We start from the raw sequence: 19,884 nt of genomic DNA, 5'->3' as shown, positions 1-19,884 counted from the left end.
TTTAAATATTATTTTTTTTTTTGTTATATTACTATTATTATTTTTTTTTATTTATTTTTTTTTCGTCCCCCCTCCCTGCTTGATACATGGCAGGGAGGGGGGCTCTCACTCCCTGGTGGTCCAGTGGCATTGGCAGTTCAGTGGAGGGGGGCTGGCAGAGAGCATTTACTTACCTCTCCTGCAGCTCCTGTCAGCTCCCTTCTCCTCCGCGCCGGTCCGGTCAGCACCTCTGTCAGCTCCCAGTGTAAGTCTCACGGCCGCACTATGACCCCGCGTCTCTCACGAGACTTACAGTGGGAGCTGACAGGAGCTGCAGGAGGTGGAGGGAGCTGACAGGAGCTGCAGGAGAGGTAAGCGCTCGCTGCCAGCCCCATTGTCTGTAAATGTGCTGAAAAACTCGGCTTATACTAGAGTATATACGGTAGATGAAAATGCATTTTTGGTGTCCTGTCCTCTACATCCTGTTTCCCAGCCTCCATTGCTAGGACAACCCATCATGTTCAATTAAATCATGAACCTGTTTCCTGCACTCCCCTTCTGTTATTCGGTTTGGCAAATCCTCAAACTTGATCATAGCTGTCTCTAGACAATTGTGTGAAGAAATCGGGTCACATCTACACATTTTAATGTGAGAAAATCTTACATCAGTTAATCTCGTGGAACACTATTGATCAATAATCTCCTATTAATGTATAAAATGTATGTGATTATATATATATATATATATATATATATATATATATATATAACAATCTTGTTTACTCTGTGAACTGCCATAATAATGCTTTCTCCAAACAACAAAATAAGATCTTGCTTAACCAGGGCTGGTTTTTGTTATGAAATAACCAGACAATAAACCACTTATCTTCGGTTTATTTATAGATTAAGCATGGCTCCGTCAATCTTGACTGCAGTTATATAGAGCATTGTGTATTTCAGTGTACTCTTCATTGTATGGAGCAGGTATATAAATCCTCTTATTATTACGCCATCATATCTGCTCCATATGGAAATTAAATGGTTACTCCACTGATTTGAAGTGGTCATGTTGCCTGGAGTCTACATGTGAAGATTTTAGCTATGAAACACTGCACATGCAAAGTTTAATTCCTCTGCTGCCAGAGGTGTTACTCATTGGGCCATAATTAGCTGGGCTCGAACTTGCTGTGGTTGATGATGGATGATGTCAAATCTGTTGTCTGTAGTCGGCATGCATATGATGCTGGTGACACATTCAGTGGCTTTCCCCTACCTTGGTTCTGTGCTGAACATGTTCTCCCATCAGCAGAGAAGGGACTAACATAGGAAGCGATACTCTGACCAAAAACTGTGTTTTCAGTTGGATAACTCTTTAAGTGCTGCACTGACATTTTTGCTTCAGAATACCATATCCCAGCTGACGCTGATAGGTGTTGTAGGCCACCTGAGTCAGTACTTATGGTGTTACTAATTACTATTTAAGTGCTAGAAGCTCTTGTAACTAAATTGTATGAACTAACTGGAGGAGAACCCAACAGAGGATGCCACTGCTTGAAAACAATTCTAAAATAGCGGCGACAGGAACCTTAGTAGCAGTACATTACTAAATAATTGGAGTTACTAGTTACAATGTATTCATGAACACTTCAGGTACCTATGTTGTAAATCTTAACTGCTTTATGGCCAGCCCCTTTACAGCGATTTTCAGTCCTGTCATATACTAGCATCATTCTGATACAGGATACCGCATGGAATTGCAAGAAGATGAATGAGAACTGTCTCTGCCATCACAGTATGTGAAGTTCCCTTGCTATCTTTAGGGGCCATAGTGGCGGTCACTTAGTTCTCCCCTGGGGGTCAGTGTGACATATTCTTGGACCATGGCTCTTGGAGAATGCAGTATTTCTCGATAAATTGAGGCAGTAGATTTGTTGAGCCTAGTTATGCAATATATTGAGGGCTTCCTGTGGTAACCAGTAGCGTAGGTTATATACTATGCTAATATTAGCCAAGTTCTTACATAACATCAGTGATTTAGCATGAAATATGTTTGTGTTGTGACAGCAATTTATAATCCTATGTTATTTTTATCTGGATTCTCCAATGCATCATGAAACTGAAACTAAATATTAGGGATGTGTCCTTAAATTTGTTCTCTGAATAATCTGTACAACTCTAGCATTAAATTAAATTAAATTAAATAATGACTCTATTGTGAGGTTTTTTTTTTCCAGATAACTTTTGGTGTATTAGAATATCACGAATTGTGATCCAAATTCTTATTGGTTCTGGGAAGGCAAAGGGATATGTTCAGACAGCCTAATGTTAGAATTTTTTTTTTTTTTTTTTACCCATTGCAGGTTCTACAAATCCACTTCTGTTGTGTGCACAACGTATAATTTACTCATGTTTACAATATAAATAACATTGTACAACAATTTTGTGAATAACTACCAGGTATTATTTAAAGGACCACTATAGTGCCAGGAAAACAAACTCATTTTCCTGGCACTATAGGGTCTTTAGGTTCCCCCCACCCTCAGGGTCCCACTCCTGCTGGGCTGAAGGGGTTAAACACTTACCTTTCTCCAGCGCCGGGCTCCCTCGGCGCTGGGGAACTCTCCTCTCTCTCCCGACGTCAGCTTTGTATGCGCATGCGTGGCAAGAGCCGTGCGCACATTTAAACAGTCCATAGGAAAGCATTTCTCAATGCTTTCCTATGGACGTCAGTGTCTTCTCACTGTGATTTTTCACAGTGAGAAGCACAGAAGCGCCTCTAGCGGCTGTCGGTGAGACAGCCACTAGAGGCTGGATTAACCCTATTGTAAACATGTTTACAGCTGCAGGGTTAACACTAGATTGACCTGGCACCCAGACTACTTCATTGAGCTGAAGTGATCTGGGTGCCTATAGTGGTTCTTTAATGTCATTGTAAGTCTATTCAGAATTAAATTGTATTTTTTTTTTTAAATATTAAAACTTAATTGACCACAGTGATTCCTGCTTTTGGTATTTGTGAAAGACATAATGATACAAATATCCCGCTCCCCTATCACCCCTTACTTAGAACACTATAAGCACCACAACTACTTCAGCCTGCAATAGGGTTCTTGTTGGACCTTGGCACATGCTGCTGGAAGCTCCTGTCACTGAGCTATGCCTGGCCCTGCAGGGCCACACTCGGCGAAATCCATGTAAGTTGTCAAATATTTTTTTAAAGGTTTGACTACTTATTCTGGGAGCGCAGCAGGACATTTCTTGCACCATGACCACTTCATTGGGTGTTAAAGTCCAGTCTACATCAATCTTCCAGAGCAATAAATATATCAATAAATTACATTTAATTATGTTCTTGACCCATTATACATAGATTCTAAATTCCTGATACAGTACAAAGAAATAAGTTTAGCTGCCATGTTGTCAAACGCCATACTAAAACACATTTTGGTTGGATTTACTGAAACTAGATTTGTATATTGTTGTTCTATCTGTTACTCTACATCTTATGTCTAGTAAACAATAGAATTGTTTTAATGTATTTACTAAATTTACTAATCAAATGCCATTGTTGCAGACAGTGCAGGAGGGAGTTCATTGTGCTTGATATGCTAGCAGTAAAATAAGTTTTCCGAATTGGAGTGACTGTCTTTGTTGTAGAGTGGAGACTAACCTTTGACCCTTTGCAATAGAATAGATCAATAGCAGGCATCCCTGTGTCCTTGTAGTTTATAGATTTCTTTGTCCTTGCACTCTGTACACTTACAACTGTGAATCATTGTTGACACAATATATAACAGAAGGCATTTTGGGGATTACATTGTGCTTTAAGGAAATCTTCTCCATCTTCATGTTTGCAGTTGTTTATTAGACCACTATTGTGGTTTGTAAAATACCTACCACCTTCCTTCCCCTCCCATAATTACTGTGAAATTATGTCAGTGCGCATCAATAAAATGGTTACAAAAATTGCATTGTTACATCTGCCTTTTTTTTGTGAGTTTATTAAATTTGTGTTTGTGAGAGCATTATATTTTAATATAAAATAAAAAATGCACCCACAAGTGTTTCATGTTTATTTTATATTCTGTAAATCTATTCCTAATATAAGATTTAAAGGTACACTATAGACTCCCAGACCACTTCATCTCACACTAAAGTGGTCTGGGTGTTCTGTCCCCTTAACCTTGAAATCAAAAACATTGCAGTTTCAGAGAAACTTTAAGACTGCCTTTAGTGGCTGTCTTTAAGACAGCCACTAGAGTCGCTTCCTGCTGTGTCACAGAGTTTGACTCCCATGAAATGACGCTGGATGTCCTCATGCTATGCATCCAGCTTCTTTAAATCCCCCACAGGAAACCATTGAATCAATGCTTTCCTATGGGGAAGGCCTAATACGGCACTTGCCATGCATTAACTTTTGCTTCCCCCTAAGCGCTGACATTGGAGAGACCGAGACAGCACAGAGACACAATCATGCTGATTAAAGGTGATTGTAAAAAGGGTTTTTAACCCTTTATTAGCTGACGGGGCACAAGGGATGGACGCAGAGGAGCACTTTAGCCTAACACTAAAGTGTTCCTTAAAGATTTTTGGGGGGTTTCTGTGATTCAGCACAGTAACTTGCCTAACAGGCTTTCAAATACTAGCCACTGTAGTGTCCCACGTGAGTTCTGAGCTGGAATCCCTTCATAATTTTAACTACCTTGGGAGCACATTTATGTGCATGCTTCAAATGTACATGCTTGATTGGTCCTGTGTCAAGAAACAGGTTTTTATTGGAATGGCTGCTTAGAAGCCTGAGCACTGAGGCAAAACATGGTTTGCTTCAATGATCTGAGATGAAGGGAAAAAAATGTCTTCTGCTGCCCTCTTAATAACCGCTATCATTATATGTCCATGTATCTGTTATATCTACTTTTTTTTCCTTCAGTGTTATGGAATAGCAAGTGGATATCATAATACTGTTAGTTTTACTGCAATAAAACACATATTTGTATGCTGCCCCACATACAAATACATGTACTTTACAGGTTTTATGGTGTTTTGGAAAGTTACCGGGTCAAATATACGGCTTGAAATTTGCCAGGTTGGTTTGCTGGGCCTATGTTGCCTTTGAGACAGTATGGCAGCTCAAGAAAGAAAATCATCCCATGATGGCATATCATATATTTTTTAAATCTCTTTTATTGTATTTTTAAGCACAAAATAAAATCAAGCATAATTCAAAGAAGGTGAGAAATTTACGTTTGCCTACGTAGAGGCCTATTAGGTCAACAGAGGATCATAACAGAATAGCAAAATGGCGCACTCAGGCATTAGAACTTTTATACTGCGAAAACATGTGCGACTGCATCTGGTTGGATCGTATAATTATATAAATTCACCATCAATGAATGAATCCTGGAGATAATCTGGTGGCAGCATGTGTCAATGTAGTGGCATATTAATAAGTAGGTAGAGCGACCTATATCTCTGTATGTTAGCAGGTCTTAATAACCATATGATTCTAAATACAAATGTATGTGACCATTCATGCATATTGTAAGAATTTAATATTAATCAGCATAGAACATGGTGTAGAGTGGCTCTAACAATTATATATCTAAGATGTGCTGTATGTAGTAGTTCAACATGTAATACTAAGGTATGATGGTCCGAAGTTAGTGTGTGTGAAAAAGGTTAACATTCAATTAACTGTACATGGAAAAGTAATTATCTGCAGGTATAAATTGTATACTTGAGTAAATACTGGTCAGACTGCATAGGTCCGCTTAGGAGAACTTAACTTGTTGCCATATAACAGCACCTAATTAGATCTAAGCAAATAGGCCTGTTACATTCAAAGTTTAGGGATGGCCCTTTTCGTTACAAAAGCTATCTAGGCAAGACATAAGACATGCAGCAAAATTAAACTTATGTAAATGAGAAACACAGCACATTACAACATAGTAACTCAGTTGCGCAATAGTATTAAACTGATGTGTGACCAAAGCATAAAACACTTCAGAGCGTAGTAGAACATAGCTTGAGTGGATTACCTCAAGTCTCGCCCAACTCCCGCCACACGCTTGTTGCAGGTGTGCTTCACCTCCAGGCACCGCTATTCTGTAGGATCGTGCAGACTGACCCCACAGGGCTCTGAGTCAGGGACTATTCGCTCCGGGCCCCTCCCTCAAAGTGGAATAGGGTGGAGGGACTCCCCACGTGGAGGCGCCATCATCTCTGCATCTCAGGCCACAGCCCCATCTCAAGAGCCGGGATTACCCCCACCAACTGGGGGGGAGCGGGACCGGCCGCCATTCGTTCCCCGCGTGTCCCTATTGCAGCTCCTCATGGCAGTGCGGAAGCTTTCAGCCCCATCCGAGACAGCTAGCAGCAGGCTTCAGGGCCATGTGCCCGGGTAGGCCAAAAAGTGTTACGGCTCCGTCTCGGTGCAGGTATCATTTGGAAGCTTAGGTCCCCCCCGCCTGAATCAGTTAGTGGCGTGGGTGCAAATTTGTTTGGTGGCTAAAAAATATGCCCTTTGCAGGGGCCTGAGCACGGAGCAACGGGAGTTGTCTGCTGCTCAGGTCGGCGGCCGGCCCGCCCCCCCCCCCCCCCCCCGCGTATCATATTTAAAGTAGGCAACCCAGTGTATTTCAAATGGCACAATTTGAGTTGTTTAGCCACTTTATCACAAATGCTGACCCCATTTAGTGGTCCTATTTTCTTTTGTTTGTTTTTTCCACAAACACATATCCCATTTTCACAGGAGATTTCACATTATGAGTTACTGCAATAAAGCATCAGTATATGACATTGTCTAACGAATATTAGTACCCCCACATACATTGTCTTGTGACTTTAAAAGTACCCCTACCTACCGGTTTGGGAGTTCACATGGTCCACTATATGATGCCCTTTCCAACTTTTAAAAATGATAAAATTATTTTTTTATCCGGACTTTACATAGGACACGAGGTCATGTGTTTAAACTGGAAGAAAGAAGATTTTGTCAAAGAAAAGGTTTTTTTACTGTAAGAACAATAAGGATGAGGAATCCTCTGCCTGAAGAAGTGGTTTTATCAGAGTCCATACAGATGTTCAAACAGCTACTAGATGCATACTTGCAAAAACAGAATATTCAAGTATATAATCTTTCAATGTCGGGTAATAACTGCTTGATCCAAGGATACATCTGACTGCCATTCTGGGGTCAAGAAGGATTTTTTTTCCTAGATTGTTGCAAAATTGGAAGTGCTTCAAACTGTTTTTTTTTTGCCTTCTTTTGGATCAACCGCAAAAAAACAAATGTGAGGAAGGCTGAACTTGATGGACGCAAGTCTCTTTTCAGCTATGTAACTATGTCGTTGAGAGAATATGGCACCCTAAGAAAGAATATTGCCCCCATGATAATGAAGTGGAAATCAATCAATAAATTGATTATTTTGTGTATCTGCCCCTGGCCAAATTAAGAAACAATGCGTGCACGCTCCCTGAAGTAATTCACACCAGACACAAGTTTCAGGTTAATGAAGAACTTGAGGAATGTTTATTCAGAGGGGCAGGCGACCCCCTTATAAAGCACAATTATATCATAAGCATTGTCAGAGATAACATTGATTTATGCATTAATAATTGGTTAGGGGTTAAGTGGTTGATTTATTGCTCGTCCTACCGGGTGTGATGTCACTGGTACCATGCGGGGTATTATTCGATGACTAAGGGAAACTCCCTGGCCCTAGCGGCCATTTTAAGTAAATCATATAAAACGATAAATGCTGATTGAGAACTATATAAAGTAAATAGACATTTTACTAGTTTAAAGAAATCAGGATAATATTTCATTTCCACAACAGTCCCCCCTTAAAATGGCTATTTACTAAACAGACGACTACAACTATCCCTAATTTGTCCCTACTTGGCTGCAGCACATCTGTCTGAACAGGCCTCGAACACTTCACTCCGTGGGTATCCCGCAGTGGCTAACCCACTACTTCTCCCACGAGAGTCTTCTGCCCGTAGAGACAGACGCTATCCCTACACTATCCTTATAGGAAAGCAGTTGTCTGTTTAAATTGGTGAGACTGTAGGGGTGTGTGCGGTGTGTCACATTCTGTATCGTCAATGTCCTGATGTAGAATGTAGGAGTTACATTATCAATGGTCTGTCCTACCGTCTTCTGTAGATATCTCTGTATACAGGGCAATATGCAGCATGTCAGGAAGAGGAAGATGATTGTCACCGTGAGGACAGCTATCCCTACCTGGAACAAGGTCTTCTGCCACCCGTTCATCCATCCAAACCATCTATCCCATGTATTGGGGACCCCAGAATTCCTTTGTAATTCGTCGGAGAGGTTGTCTAATTTTTCTATTGCCATAGTCACTTTCCCATTAGGCCCAGTATTGTCAGGAATAAAGGTACAACAGGTCATAGTGTCGGGGAGAATTTTACATACTCCACCCTTTTCAGCAAGGATCATATCTAAGGCCATTCTATTTTGAAATGTCATTTGGGAGGTAGCTTGTAATTGTTCCGCTAAGCCCTGTAGGGCATCTCTAGTATAATTGACAAACCGTTGTTGGTTATAATAAATATAGTTTATCCAGTTAACGTTTTTGTTGGCAGTGATCAGTGGCACCAGGGATTCAAATCCTGCTGCTACCTCATCTCTTGTTTTGAACTCATTAGGCACCCCTATGGCATCGATATAAATATGTGGGTCGAAACTTCCACGAAGGGGTGTTTCTCGTTTAACTCGGAAATAGGTGTGTGGGGAGTCTAGTGGACCTTGGTGCTCGTCTGAAATAATGTGAATGGGCATTATAGCCTTGGTCAGGGTGCACTCTCCCCACCATAGGCCAGCTAGTTGGGATCTTAGTTGCATATCGTCACATAGCCAATAAATATCTCCTACTGATTTCATATGATTCATCAGTAATGTCACAGGTGGATCATGATAAAAAGCACAATAGCCAGATGGGAATTTCCCCAAGAACTTACCAGTGTTTTATGCATTGTGTAATTACCTGGGTACACTGTAACTCCATCGGGTGGTCTAACACTCCCTTGGGTAATGGGATACACCTTTTTCCAAGATTCACAGGTAGATGAATTAGTGGGTGTCTGTACGTAAAGGCTCAGAAAACATAACTCTACCTCGGGGGGCAGGTTAAGGGGCACAGTTCCTAAGTGAGGCCTAGCCCCACCACATACATAACAATTAGTCTTGTTGTGTGAATTAGCATTATATCTCATCCATTCTAGCCACAAGTTGGTGTCTGAAAACCCGGTTTCTACTGCCATTGTGTCTTCAAAGGTGGGATTGGCGATAGCAACCATGTCTTTTAGAGTCTTGATGTGGGGCTTCAGTGGATTAACAGTCATGTGGGTAGTACCTACCCAGTCAGGTGACGTAAGCATGTCCTGTAAGTAAAAGGTTCCCAACTGATTATATGAGCCACCTCCCTTCCAATACATACCCGTCACATACTCCCCCGCATCCCCTGGACTGGGGTGCTCTATGTTTAAAGTAGGTTTCATAGGGGTCGATCCTGCGGGTTTACACAGTGTCATTCTATGTAACAGTGGTTTTCCATTTCTGTCGACCCTGTCTAGGGCGCATTGGGGCTTATAGCCCCATGGCCTGCCAGTGTTCCATGCAGCCGCCTTCCATGAGCTACAATGATGCCCCCAGCGGCCTCCCGTTACACAAATATATGGGTCTTTCTTACTAGGTATGTCTTTGTATATGGCAGAATGTTGTGTCTGTGAGAGTACAAGAAACAATATCACAATAATCAAAATTAAAAGTAGCCACGTGAGTATTTGATGAGTTATACCAAAATGTGTAACATGATTGTCTTTGGTGATAGCAACTTGTTGGGCCTTTGTTAGGCCTAGCAGCAAAAATAGACACAGGAAGCTCATGATTCAGCGGAGGTAGCTTCCTCTGGATTAGGTACTTTCTTGCAATGTGAAGCGTGTATCCAAGAACTTTTTCCCTGCCAGCTTCACTGAGGTAGCTGTTGTTAGCAATACTTGGTACGGGCCATCGAATCTTGGCTCGAGGGTGTGTTTTCTTAGAAATTTCTTGACTATAACCCAGTCACCAGGGAGTAATTTGTGTGTGCCTGTATTTGAATCTGGATCTGGAATAGAAGAAAACACTTGGGCATGGATTTTGGTCAAGGCATTAGAGAGAGCGGTAACATAATCTACTAAAGCGTCTGACTGGATTTGAAGTTGTTGGGGAAAGTAACAACCTAACCTGTGCTGTACCAAATAGGATCTCGTAAGGGGACAGACTAGGCTTCCCCCTAGGGGTGTATTGTACGCTGAACAGTGCTAAAGGAAGACTCTCAGGCCAGGGCATGTTAGTTTCTTGGGACATTTTAAGCATTCTGGCCTTCAGTGTGCCATTCATGCGTTCTACCTTACCACTACTCTGTGGATGAGATGGTGTATGAAAGGCAAGGGTCACCCCCAGTGCTGTCCAGACCTCCCTGGTCAGTAATGCTGTGAAGGACGTTCCTTGGTCACTTTCGATCACTTCGGGTACTCCATACCGGCAAACTATTAATGTGAGAAGATGTTTAGCTGTAGTTTTTGCTGTGAGGTTGGCAACTGGAAAGGCTTCTGGCCAACCCGAAAACATATCCACTATGACCAGTGCATACTCATACAGTCCGCTCTTTGGCATTTGGATATGGTAAATTTGAATCCTTTGGAAGGGGTACAGTGGTTTAGCCAAGTGATTAGGAGCAGCCTTGATAACCTTCCCGGGGTTACATTTTGCACAAATTGTGCAGGATATGCAATAGTTCTGTGTCAGGGTAGTGATACCGGGTGCTTCAAAGTATTTGTCAATTAAAGAATTCATCAAGTGCTTGGACAGATGAGCTGGTCCGTGGGCCCATTGAACAACGGCTGGATACATAACTTAGGTAAACAAAACTTAAGGTTAATAGTATAGACATCATTTTGGAGGATCGCCCCCTTGTCTTTCCAGCTCTGCTTTTCTTGGGGGGTTGCTGCAGCTTGTTGTTCTCTAAGAAGTCTAAGATCCGTAGGTAGAGTCTGCATAGTGTAAAGGAGGGTCTCTACAGAGGCCACTCTTCTGTCCACTTCCCATTTTTGTTGTGCTGCTTCTTTGGCAGCCTGGTCTGCCAGATGATTGCCTTGAGCTTCTGCTGAATTCAACCGGCCATGTGCTTTTACTTTCAATATAGCCACTTCCTTAGGCAGTAATAGGGCATCCATTAGTTCCTCAATGGCTACCCCATGCTTCACCGGGGTGCCAGTGGCTGTGAGAAAGCCCCTAGTTTTCCAGATTAGACCAAAGTCATGCGCTACGCCCAGGGCGTATCTTGAATCGGTATATATGTTGACACGTGTACCTTCTGACAGTTTACAGGCCGCAGTGAGTGCTGTTAGTTCGGCCTCTTGAGCTGATTTCGATGGTGGGAGTGCAGCAGCCTGTAGTATTTGTTTTTTTGTAGTGACTGCATACCCGGTATGGTATTGTCCTAATTCATCAGCAAATCGAGAGCCATCCACAAATAGTGTGCAATCTGGATTTGGTAAGGCGGTTTCATGCACCGTTGGTAAGTGAGTGGTTTCCATCTTCATCTGTTCGAAGCAATCATGAGGGGCCTCTGGATCTTGTCCGGTGGGAGGGGAATCTTCACATATTTCAGTGTGATACCGAGGATAGCTGACTGTATTGCAATTAATTATCCTTTTATTAATTCCCGTCAATGTGAGTTGGTTTTGTGTTGCAGTACTCCAGGATTTGGCCAGTGGGCCCAAGTCTTCCCATGCGAGTTCTGGAGATTTGGTGAATGAAACGTGAGGGACAGCCACATCCCAGTGGTGATAGAGGTGTGCTGTCTCCATTGGCAAGTGAACCAGTGAGACCATGTTGCCTTTGGAGTCCCATAACAAGTCTGTCAGTGTAATACGTATTTCCACTAAGTGGAATAATTCGTCCTCATAGTGTGGATCAGATCCTGGGGTATCTTTGAACCACAATGTACAGTGTAATGGGTTCTCGGGTTGTTCATCATGTGGAACTGCGGGTATAGGTACCTGGAATTCGGTCCTGACATCTGGGTTGATGTCTAAGCTGTACCAGTAATGTGGTACTCCCCCTTGGGAAGTGGCAGAAGAGTGGCTGGATTCAGGGTATAACATCGCTGGAGGGTAACATTATCAGGCAGCAGAAGGGAAGTCTGTAGACGGAGATGGTGTTTTGAGGAAAGATGTTTGGGCTGCACCTGTTGTAAAATGGCAGAAATGTCATGTGGAGCCAGTACTGTCAGAGGATGTCCAAGGACGAAGTCACTGGTCTTGTCCAGTAATGCGCTGGCAGCAAACACGGCACACAGACAGGAGGGGCTACCCCGGGCAACGGGGTCGAGCATGCATGAAAAATAGCCAATTGGTCTCTGGCGTGTACCGTGTATCTGAGTAAGGACTCCTGATGCGTGTCCCATATTTTCAGAAACAAACAATTTAAATGGCAACTGGTAGTTAGGAAGTCCCAGGGTAGGAGAGGAAGAAATAGCTTTCTGTAGAGTTGAAAAACAAGCAACCGCTAGTGGTGTAAGAGAGAATGGTTCATCCTTCAAGGCATCATATAATGATTGCATGAGTTGAGAAGCTTCAGGTATCCAGGACCTGCAGTACGTGATCAGGCCCGAGAAGGCATGTAGCGACTGGTGAGTAGATGGCAGTGGCAAATTCAGAACAGCAAGGATTCTGTTTCTGGTAAGATGACGGGTGCCATGGGAAAGACAATGTCCCAAGAAGACCACTGAGGGCCGGCACCATTGTAACTTTGATTTAGAAGCCTTGCAACCTTCGTCAGCCAAGAAACACAAAAGATCTTCAGACTCTCTTTCAGCGGTAGAAAGGTCATCCGCACAAAGTAGCAGGTCATCAACATATTGAAGCAAAACAACGTCAGTATGTGTCTTCTGCCATGGTTCCAAAACAGTGGACATGGCCTTTGCAAATTGAGTGGGGGAATTTTGCGCCCCTTGTGGCATAACCGTCCATGTGTGTTGCTGACGGTCATGGGTGAAGGCAAACAGATATTGGCAGGATGGATCCAGTGGTACGCTGAAAAAGGCGTTGGCAAGATCAACCACTGTGAAGAATCTAGCTGTAGCCGGAACTTGAGAAAGTAAGGTATGAGGATTAGGAACGACAGCAGTGTTGCGGACAGTAACCTCACTGACAGCTCGGAGATCTTGGACCATGCGGTACAGGTCTGGTTGGCCCTTCCCTGTCTTCTTCTTAACAGGGAACAGGGGAGTATTGCACTGGGATACACACTTTATGAGAGCACCCTTCGCTAGGAGGTTATCAACTTGTTTAGAGATGGCAAGTGCTTGCGCATGTTTCAGTGGGTACTGTGGTCTTCGTGGTGGGGCTGCTCCTGGTAAGAGGGTGACAACCACTGGTGGGACTCGCAGGCGGCCTATGTCATCCGGGCCTTAGACCAAAGTTTAGTGGGAATTCTGTCCAGAGCACTGGGGGTATCCGTGACCCTTGTTTCATCTTTGGGGGACGTGAGGTGTATTAACAGGGGTAGGGAACATAAAACAGATGTGTCTTTACGTGATAGGGGCGTGAGTAATTGTACCTGACCGTCTGTTGTGAAGGTAATTGAAGCTTGTAAGCGAGACAACATGTCAGCACCTAAGAGGTTAATAGGGCAGGTGGAGGAAACGACAAAGCGTGAGAGGATGTCAGAGCCTACGCGTAGGAGCTTGGTTAGAGGGTTGCTGCGGGGAGTACCATCTACACCAACACAGGAAACATCGAGATCTGATAAACAAGATGCATCTGGCAGGTCTTGTTCTCTAAGAACACTGCGGGCTGCACCTGTGTCAACTAAAAAGGTGGTAGGATGTCCCTCAATGGGGAGGACAACTGTAGCAAGTATCCCCCCCCCTCCTTTCCCCTGTAGACACTGCCATGGCAGGGGTACTGGACACAGGCTTGCCTGCTACCTATTGTAGTAAATCCAAATGGGCTTGGTCAGGACCAGTGTAATGTCGGGTAGAGGTTGACGGTAGACTAATCTGGGAAACTGGGTTTGCTGCACGAATCTGGGGGCAGAACGAGCGTCCTGACATTCACCGCCACCAAACCCATCAGCAGGAGCTAGTGGGGGTGGTGGTGGGGCTGGGGAATATTCAGGAGGAGGAGGAACATATGGGGCTGGTGGTGGTGGCGGCGGGAAATACCTGGGGGAAAAATATCCAAAAACAGCAGCAGGATTTGCGAATCGTGGGGATGACTGTCTGATGTCTCTGTAGCTAGGGCATTCCCTTCTGTAATGACCAACCTGGTGACAATGATAACAAGTCCTTGGTCCAGTTGGGGTTCTAACCTGCGTGTACTGGGTGGGAGTTTGTGTTGGTTGCATAGGGTACACCTGGGGAACGGAAGTGGGCACAGGAGTTGGAGTGGGGCTGGTAAGCATCAGCGGGCTATTCCTCCTCTGTGTGGGCTGTAATACAGACTCCAACCCTTTAGCAACCAACAAAAGAGTATCCAGGGGAATAATTCTATACTCTGGACGTGCAAGTATCAAACCTTTACGAATGTGTTCTTTGAGACCGGCCACAAAAGCAGCGGATAATATCTGTGTGTGTGCTTTATTATAAACACTAAAGCCAAGGTCAGAAAATGTTTGGGTCAGACGCGAATGATACTTTTCTACGGACTCAATCTTGTCCTGGAAAATATCATTTATGCAAGTGGCCTGGTCAGCCAGTTCAGTTGTTCACAAAAAGTGACACCGGACTGAAAGTCCATGTCTGTAGTAAGGGGAGAGTCATTGAAACTCCTTGCCATAATTGGCCAATATGCATCACCAGCCTTAATTTCACAAAGGCTATATAGATCCCGCCAGGCAGCGGAATATGTCTTGCGTATCTGAGCCACTCTTCAGAAGAATGGCATGGGCTGTTTCTCAGGGTCCGGGAGGGAAGTAACTAGAGTGGCAGCCTGTGATGGGTTAAATGTAACGTACATAGGTGGGGCGCCGTCGGTGACCGGGGGCACCTGCACATGCAAGCCGGAGGGGACCTGTCTCTGTAGGGGTCTATTCTCATCCACAAAGGAAACTGGGTTTGGGAGACCATGGTAGGAGGCTGCATCGAGGGAGGCGGGGGCTTGCGTGGCTGGGGGTCTGGGGACACGGGGAGTGACCATCTGTGACGTAGTAGGGTGGAAGCCTGAAGCCGCCGGAGAGTTGGCAACAGCGTAGGCATGATCTGAAGTAGCAGGCTCGTCCGAGCCGACCACCATGAGGGGGAAACTTGGATCCGTGGCGGGGGAATACGGGACTAAGGCCATAGAGGAGGCTGGGGTCGTTGCTGGTTGGGCTGTGTGTAGAAAGTGGGCGGATAGGGCGGAGGTCAACACGGATAAGGGGTCGGAGGGTACGGGGAGAGATTCAGGGAGGAGGGAGAAGGAGGGGTAGGAGTCTTGGGATGGGTTAGGTTGGAGAGAACTGAGAGGAGTGAGGTCAGGTCCATGGGAGGGGTTGTAGGGGAGAGACTAGGGAGAGCTGGGGTAGTAGATTGGGATCTGGTAGGGAGGAAGGATGCGAGGAGGGACGGCAGATCAGTAGGAGGGTCAGGAGGTGGAGGAGGAGGAGGAAGAGGAATAGGTGTGGGTTGGGATGAAGCAGAGAGGAAGGATGAGAGAAGGGATGACAGATCAGTAGGAGGGTCAGGAGGTGGAGGAGGAGGAGGGACAGGCGCGGGTTGTGATGAATGGAGAGGAAGGATGAGAGGATAGAAGAGAGATCAGTGGGAGGGTCAGGAGGTGGAGGAGGAGGAGAAATAGGTGTAGATGAGGTGGAGAGGAGGGATGAAAGAAGGGATGACAGATCGGTAGGAGGGTCAGGAGGTGGAGGAAGAGGTGGAGGAGGAGTAGGTGTAGCTTGGGATGAAGCAGAGAGGAGGGATGAGAGGATAGATGAGAGATCAGCGGGAGGGTCAGGAGGTGGAGGGAGAGGAGGAGGAGGAGGAGGAATAGGTATAGACGAGGCGGAGAGGAGGGATGAGAGAAGGGATGACAGATCAGTAGGAGGGTCAGGAGGTGGAGGAGGAGGAGGAGGAGACGACGAGGCAGAGAGGAAGGATGAGAGAAGGGATGACAAATCGGTGGGAGGGTCAGGAGGTGGAGGAAGAGGAGGAGGAGGACTAGGTGTAGACGAGGCGGAGAGGAGGGATGAGAGAAGGGATGACAGATCAGTAGGAGGGTCAGGAGGTGGAGGAGGAGGAGGAGGAGACGAGGCAGAGAGGAAGGAGGAGAGAAGGGATGACAGATCGGTGGGAGGGTCAGGAGGTGGAGGAGGAGGAGGAATAGGTGTTGGTTGGGATGAAGCAGAGAGGAAGGATGAGAGAAGGGAGGAGAGATCAGTGGGAGGGTCAGAAGGTGGAGGAGGAGGAGTAGGTATAGGTTGGGATGAAGCCGAGAGGAGGGATGAGAGGAGAGATGACAGGTCAGTGGGAGGGGAAAGAGGAGGAGGAGTAGGTTGGTCAGGAGGTGAAGAAGGAGGAACAGGGGTGATAAGTCCGAGAACGGGGGGTGGGGAGACGAAGTCAGGGACAATGGACAAGGGGACTGGCGGGGGAGCTGTGGGGACAGGTGGAGTCTGTAGGGGAGGGAGAGGACACGGAGATGGCGGTGGAGAGGAGGGGATATCAGAGGGGAATGGAGAATGGGGTATTGGCGAAATCGGGTCGAGCACTGGAGGGGACTGTAAAGGCAGCTGGATGAGGGTTGTAACGGGACGGGGTAATAATAGGCTCCATCAGCTTCGAGTACACAGGGGAGTGGGGGCGGGCCACTTGGAGGGGTAGCGGTTGGGCATCGATGGGGGAGGCGGGACATGAGTCATTCGATACGTTCTGGGCGCCATCATAGGGCGGTGGCTGCGGGGTAATCTGGGACACATCATTAATGCAATCATTTCGATGATACACATAAACCGTTTGCCCCCCGAACTCTAGTTCTTCCTCCGTCCAACCCTCTCGTTTGAGTCCTCTAGCGACTCGATACCAAGCTTCTACAATTTTAGTCAGCCCTTGGTCTAATAGTAAACCCTCTTTGTCAATGAGTAGCTTTCTCCAAAACTCTGGCTGTAGTCTACCTTGGCTATTTTCCTCATCTTCAACACCGCCTCCTCTCCTGCTCTCTCTCTTACAATATCACAAGCTAAAAGTCCCTTAGCAGGTCTAGAGTGTTCCTGCCCCATTCTAGCCAAACAGAGAGTGCTCCGTGACAGAGACAGGAAGAGGGAGAAGAAAGGATGAAGTGTCTACAGTGCTCGACTGCCACAAGGACCAAGGTCCTGTGCGTCTTCCCCAAACGTAGACTAGTCACAGGGAGTCCGCTCACCCGAGATGGTGATCACGGACTAGCGTGGGTGACTAACACAGCTCTGGGCAGCCAACAGAAGAAAGATATAGCACAAAGGAGAAGATGAATGTAGCAAGGCTAAGCAAGAGGCATTTACAGAAATCACATATGTTAGAGATGTGTGTACACCCCGGAATCTAGAGCGAACCACACGATACACACACACACCCCTAGGGTACCCACACTATAACAACAGTTGAACAAAATCCACAGAATAGCAGAAAGTAATATGGCCATGTACATATTAGAAAGATGCGCATATAAACAGTGAAACACAGCAAATAACCCCTGATCCAGTCAGGTCAATACATGAATAATCTCAGTCCTTCTCCAGGCTGTCACCCGACCCTTCTCTGGGTCGTCAACCATAACACAGTAATGATCATAGAGAAACGCAATACAAAACCCCAACCCTCTATCAGGGTGGTACCCGGCTCCCTAAATCGGCCAACAAACAATACAAAAACCCCAAAGCTCTATCAGGGTGGTACCCGGCTCCCTAAATCGGCCAACAAACAATACAAAAACCCCAAAGCTCTATCAGGGTGGTACCCGGCTCCCTAAACCGGCCAACAAAAAATACAAAAACCCCAACCCTCTATCAGGGTGGTACCCGGCTCCCTAAATCGTCCAACAAACAATACAAAAACCCCAACCCTCTATCAGGGTGGTACCCGGCTCCCTAAATCGGCCAACAAACAATACAAAAACCCCAAAGCTCTATCAGGGTGGTACCCGGCTCCCTAAATCGGCCAACAAACAATACAAAAACCCCAAAGCTCTATCAGGGTGGTACCCGGCTCCCTAAACCGGCCAACAAAAAATACAAAAACCCCAACCCTCTATCAGGGTGGTACCCGGCTCCCTAAATCGTCCAACAAACAATACAAAAACCCCAACCCTCTATCAGGGTGGTACCCGGCTCCCTAAATCGGCCAACAAACAATACAAAAACCCCAACCCTCTATCAGGGTGGTACCCGGCTCCCTAAATCGGCCAACAAACAATACAAAAACCCCAACCCTCTATCAGGGTGGTACCCGGCTCCCTAAATCGGCCAACAAACAATACAAAAACCCCAACCCTCTATCAGGGTGGTACCCGGCTCCCTAAATCGTCCAACAAACAATACAAAAACCCCAACCCTCTATCAGGGTGGTACCCGGCTCCCTAAATCGGCCAACAAACAATACAAAAACCCCAACCCTCTATCAGGGTGGTACCCGGCTCCCTAAATCGGCCAACAAACAATACAAAAACCCCAACCCTCTATCAGGGTGGTACCCGGCTCCCTAAATCGGCCAACAAACAATACAAAAACCCCAACCCTCTATCAGGGTGGTACCCGGCTCCCTAAATCGGCCAACAAACAATACAAAAACCCCAACCCTCTATCAGGGTGGTACCCAGCCACTAATTTGGCTGTTGCGTCCCCTGCCCGCTAGGCAGTCAAGCTAAAATTTCAAAAAGACAACTTCATACACCGGCCGTCACACACATGCATACAAACATTCAGGGGGAAGATAGACAATCGACCGGTTCGTTAAAAGAGGCTCCGGAAAATAATTCACCTGTCTTGTAGCCTTCTGGAAGCCGGAAGTGGACGCGGAGACAGACCGGCACAAAACAGGAGAATACAGGCAACGGCTGTATTCTGGAGGTGATCAGGCTCTGGTTGTCCCACTTTCCGGAGGTCCGCTCCGGTCCGTTGGTTTCCGGCTCTCCGAACCGGCGATTCCGGAGCCCCACGTTGGCCGCCAAATGAAGTGGAAATCAATCAATAAATTTATTATTTTGTGTATCTGCCCCTGGCCAAATTAAGAAACAATGCGTGCACGCTCCCTGAAGTAATTCACACCAGACACAAGTTTCAGGTTAATGAAGAACTTGAGGAATGTTTATTCAGAGGGGCAGGCGACCCCCTTATAAAGCACAATTACATCATAAGCATTGTCAGAGATAACATTGATTTGGCTAGGGGTTAAGTGGTTGATTTATTGCTCGTCCTACCGGGTGTGATGTCACTGGTACCATGCGGGTCTCCCCCAGGTTCCAGCGCCATCTTGTTAGTGAGGGTATTATTCGATGACTAAGGGAAACTCCCTGGCCCTAGCGGCCATTTTAAGAAAATCATATAAAACGATAAATGCTGATTGAGAACTATATAAAGTAAATAGACATTTTACTAGTTTAAAGAAATCAGGATAATATTTCATTTCCACAACAGATAACATAGTATTTTAACAGGTTTTCTAAATGTAAAACAAAGACAGGCCAAGGTGAGAGGAATCCAATATTCAGAGTAGTCAGTATATCAAGACAATAAATAGGTATGCAGTTAACAAAGCATAATCAGGTCAAGGTCACAAATCCAGCATACTCATACTCCCATACAGAGTGATTCAATAGTTCAGCTCTGTATGGTAGACTCTGAAAAAGTCTCTTATGCAGAGGGCAGGTAGAGATGGGCAG

The 19,884-nt window shown here is 45.5% G+C and overlaps 1 protein-coding gene across 5 annotated transcripts in view; it reads left to right on the top strand.

Annotated features, from left to right (window-relative positions):
• The window catches only part of USP54 (ubiquitin specific peptidase 54), a 205,615-nt gene that overhangs the window by 102,782 nt on the left and 82,949 nt on the right, over positions 1-19,884 (top strand). The gene's annotated exons all lie outside the window — the stretch shown is intronic.

This window comes from Pelobates fuscus, chromosome 10, assembly GCF_036172605.1.
Source record: "Pelobates fuscus isolate aPelFus1 chromosome 10, aPelFus1.pri, whole genome shotgun sequence".
NCBI lineage: Eukaryota > Metazoa > Chordata > Amphibia > Anura > Pelobatidae > Pelobates > Pelobates fuscus.
Note: the sequence above shows the minus strand (reverse complement) of the source record. Positions and strands in the feature narration are given on the sequence as shown.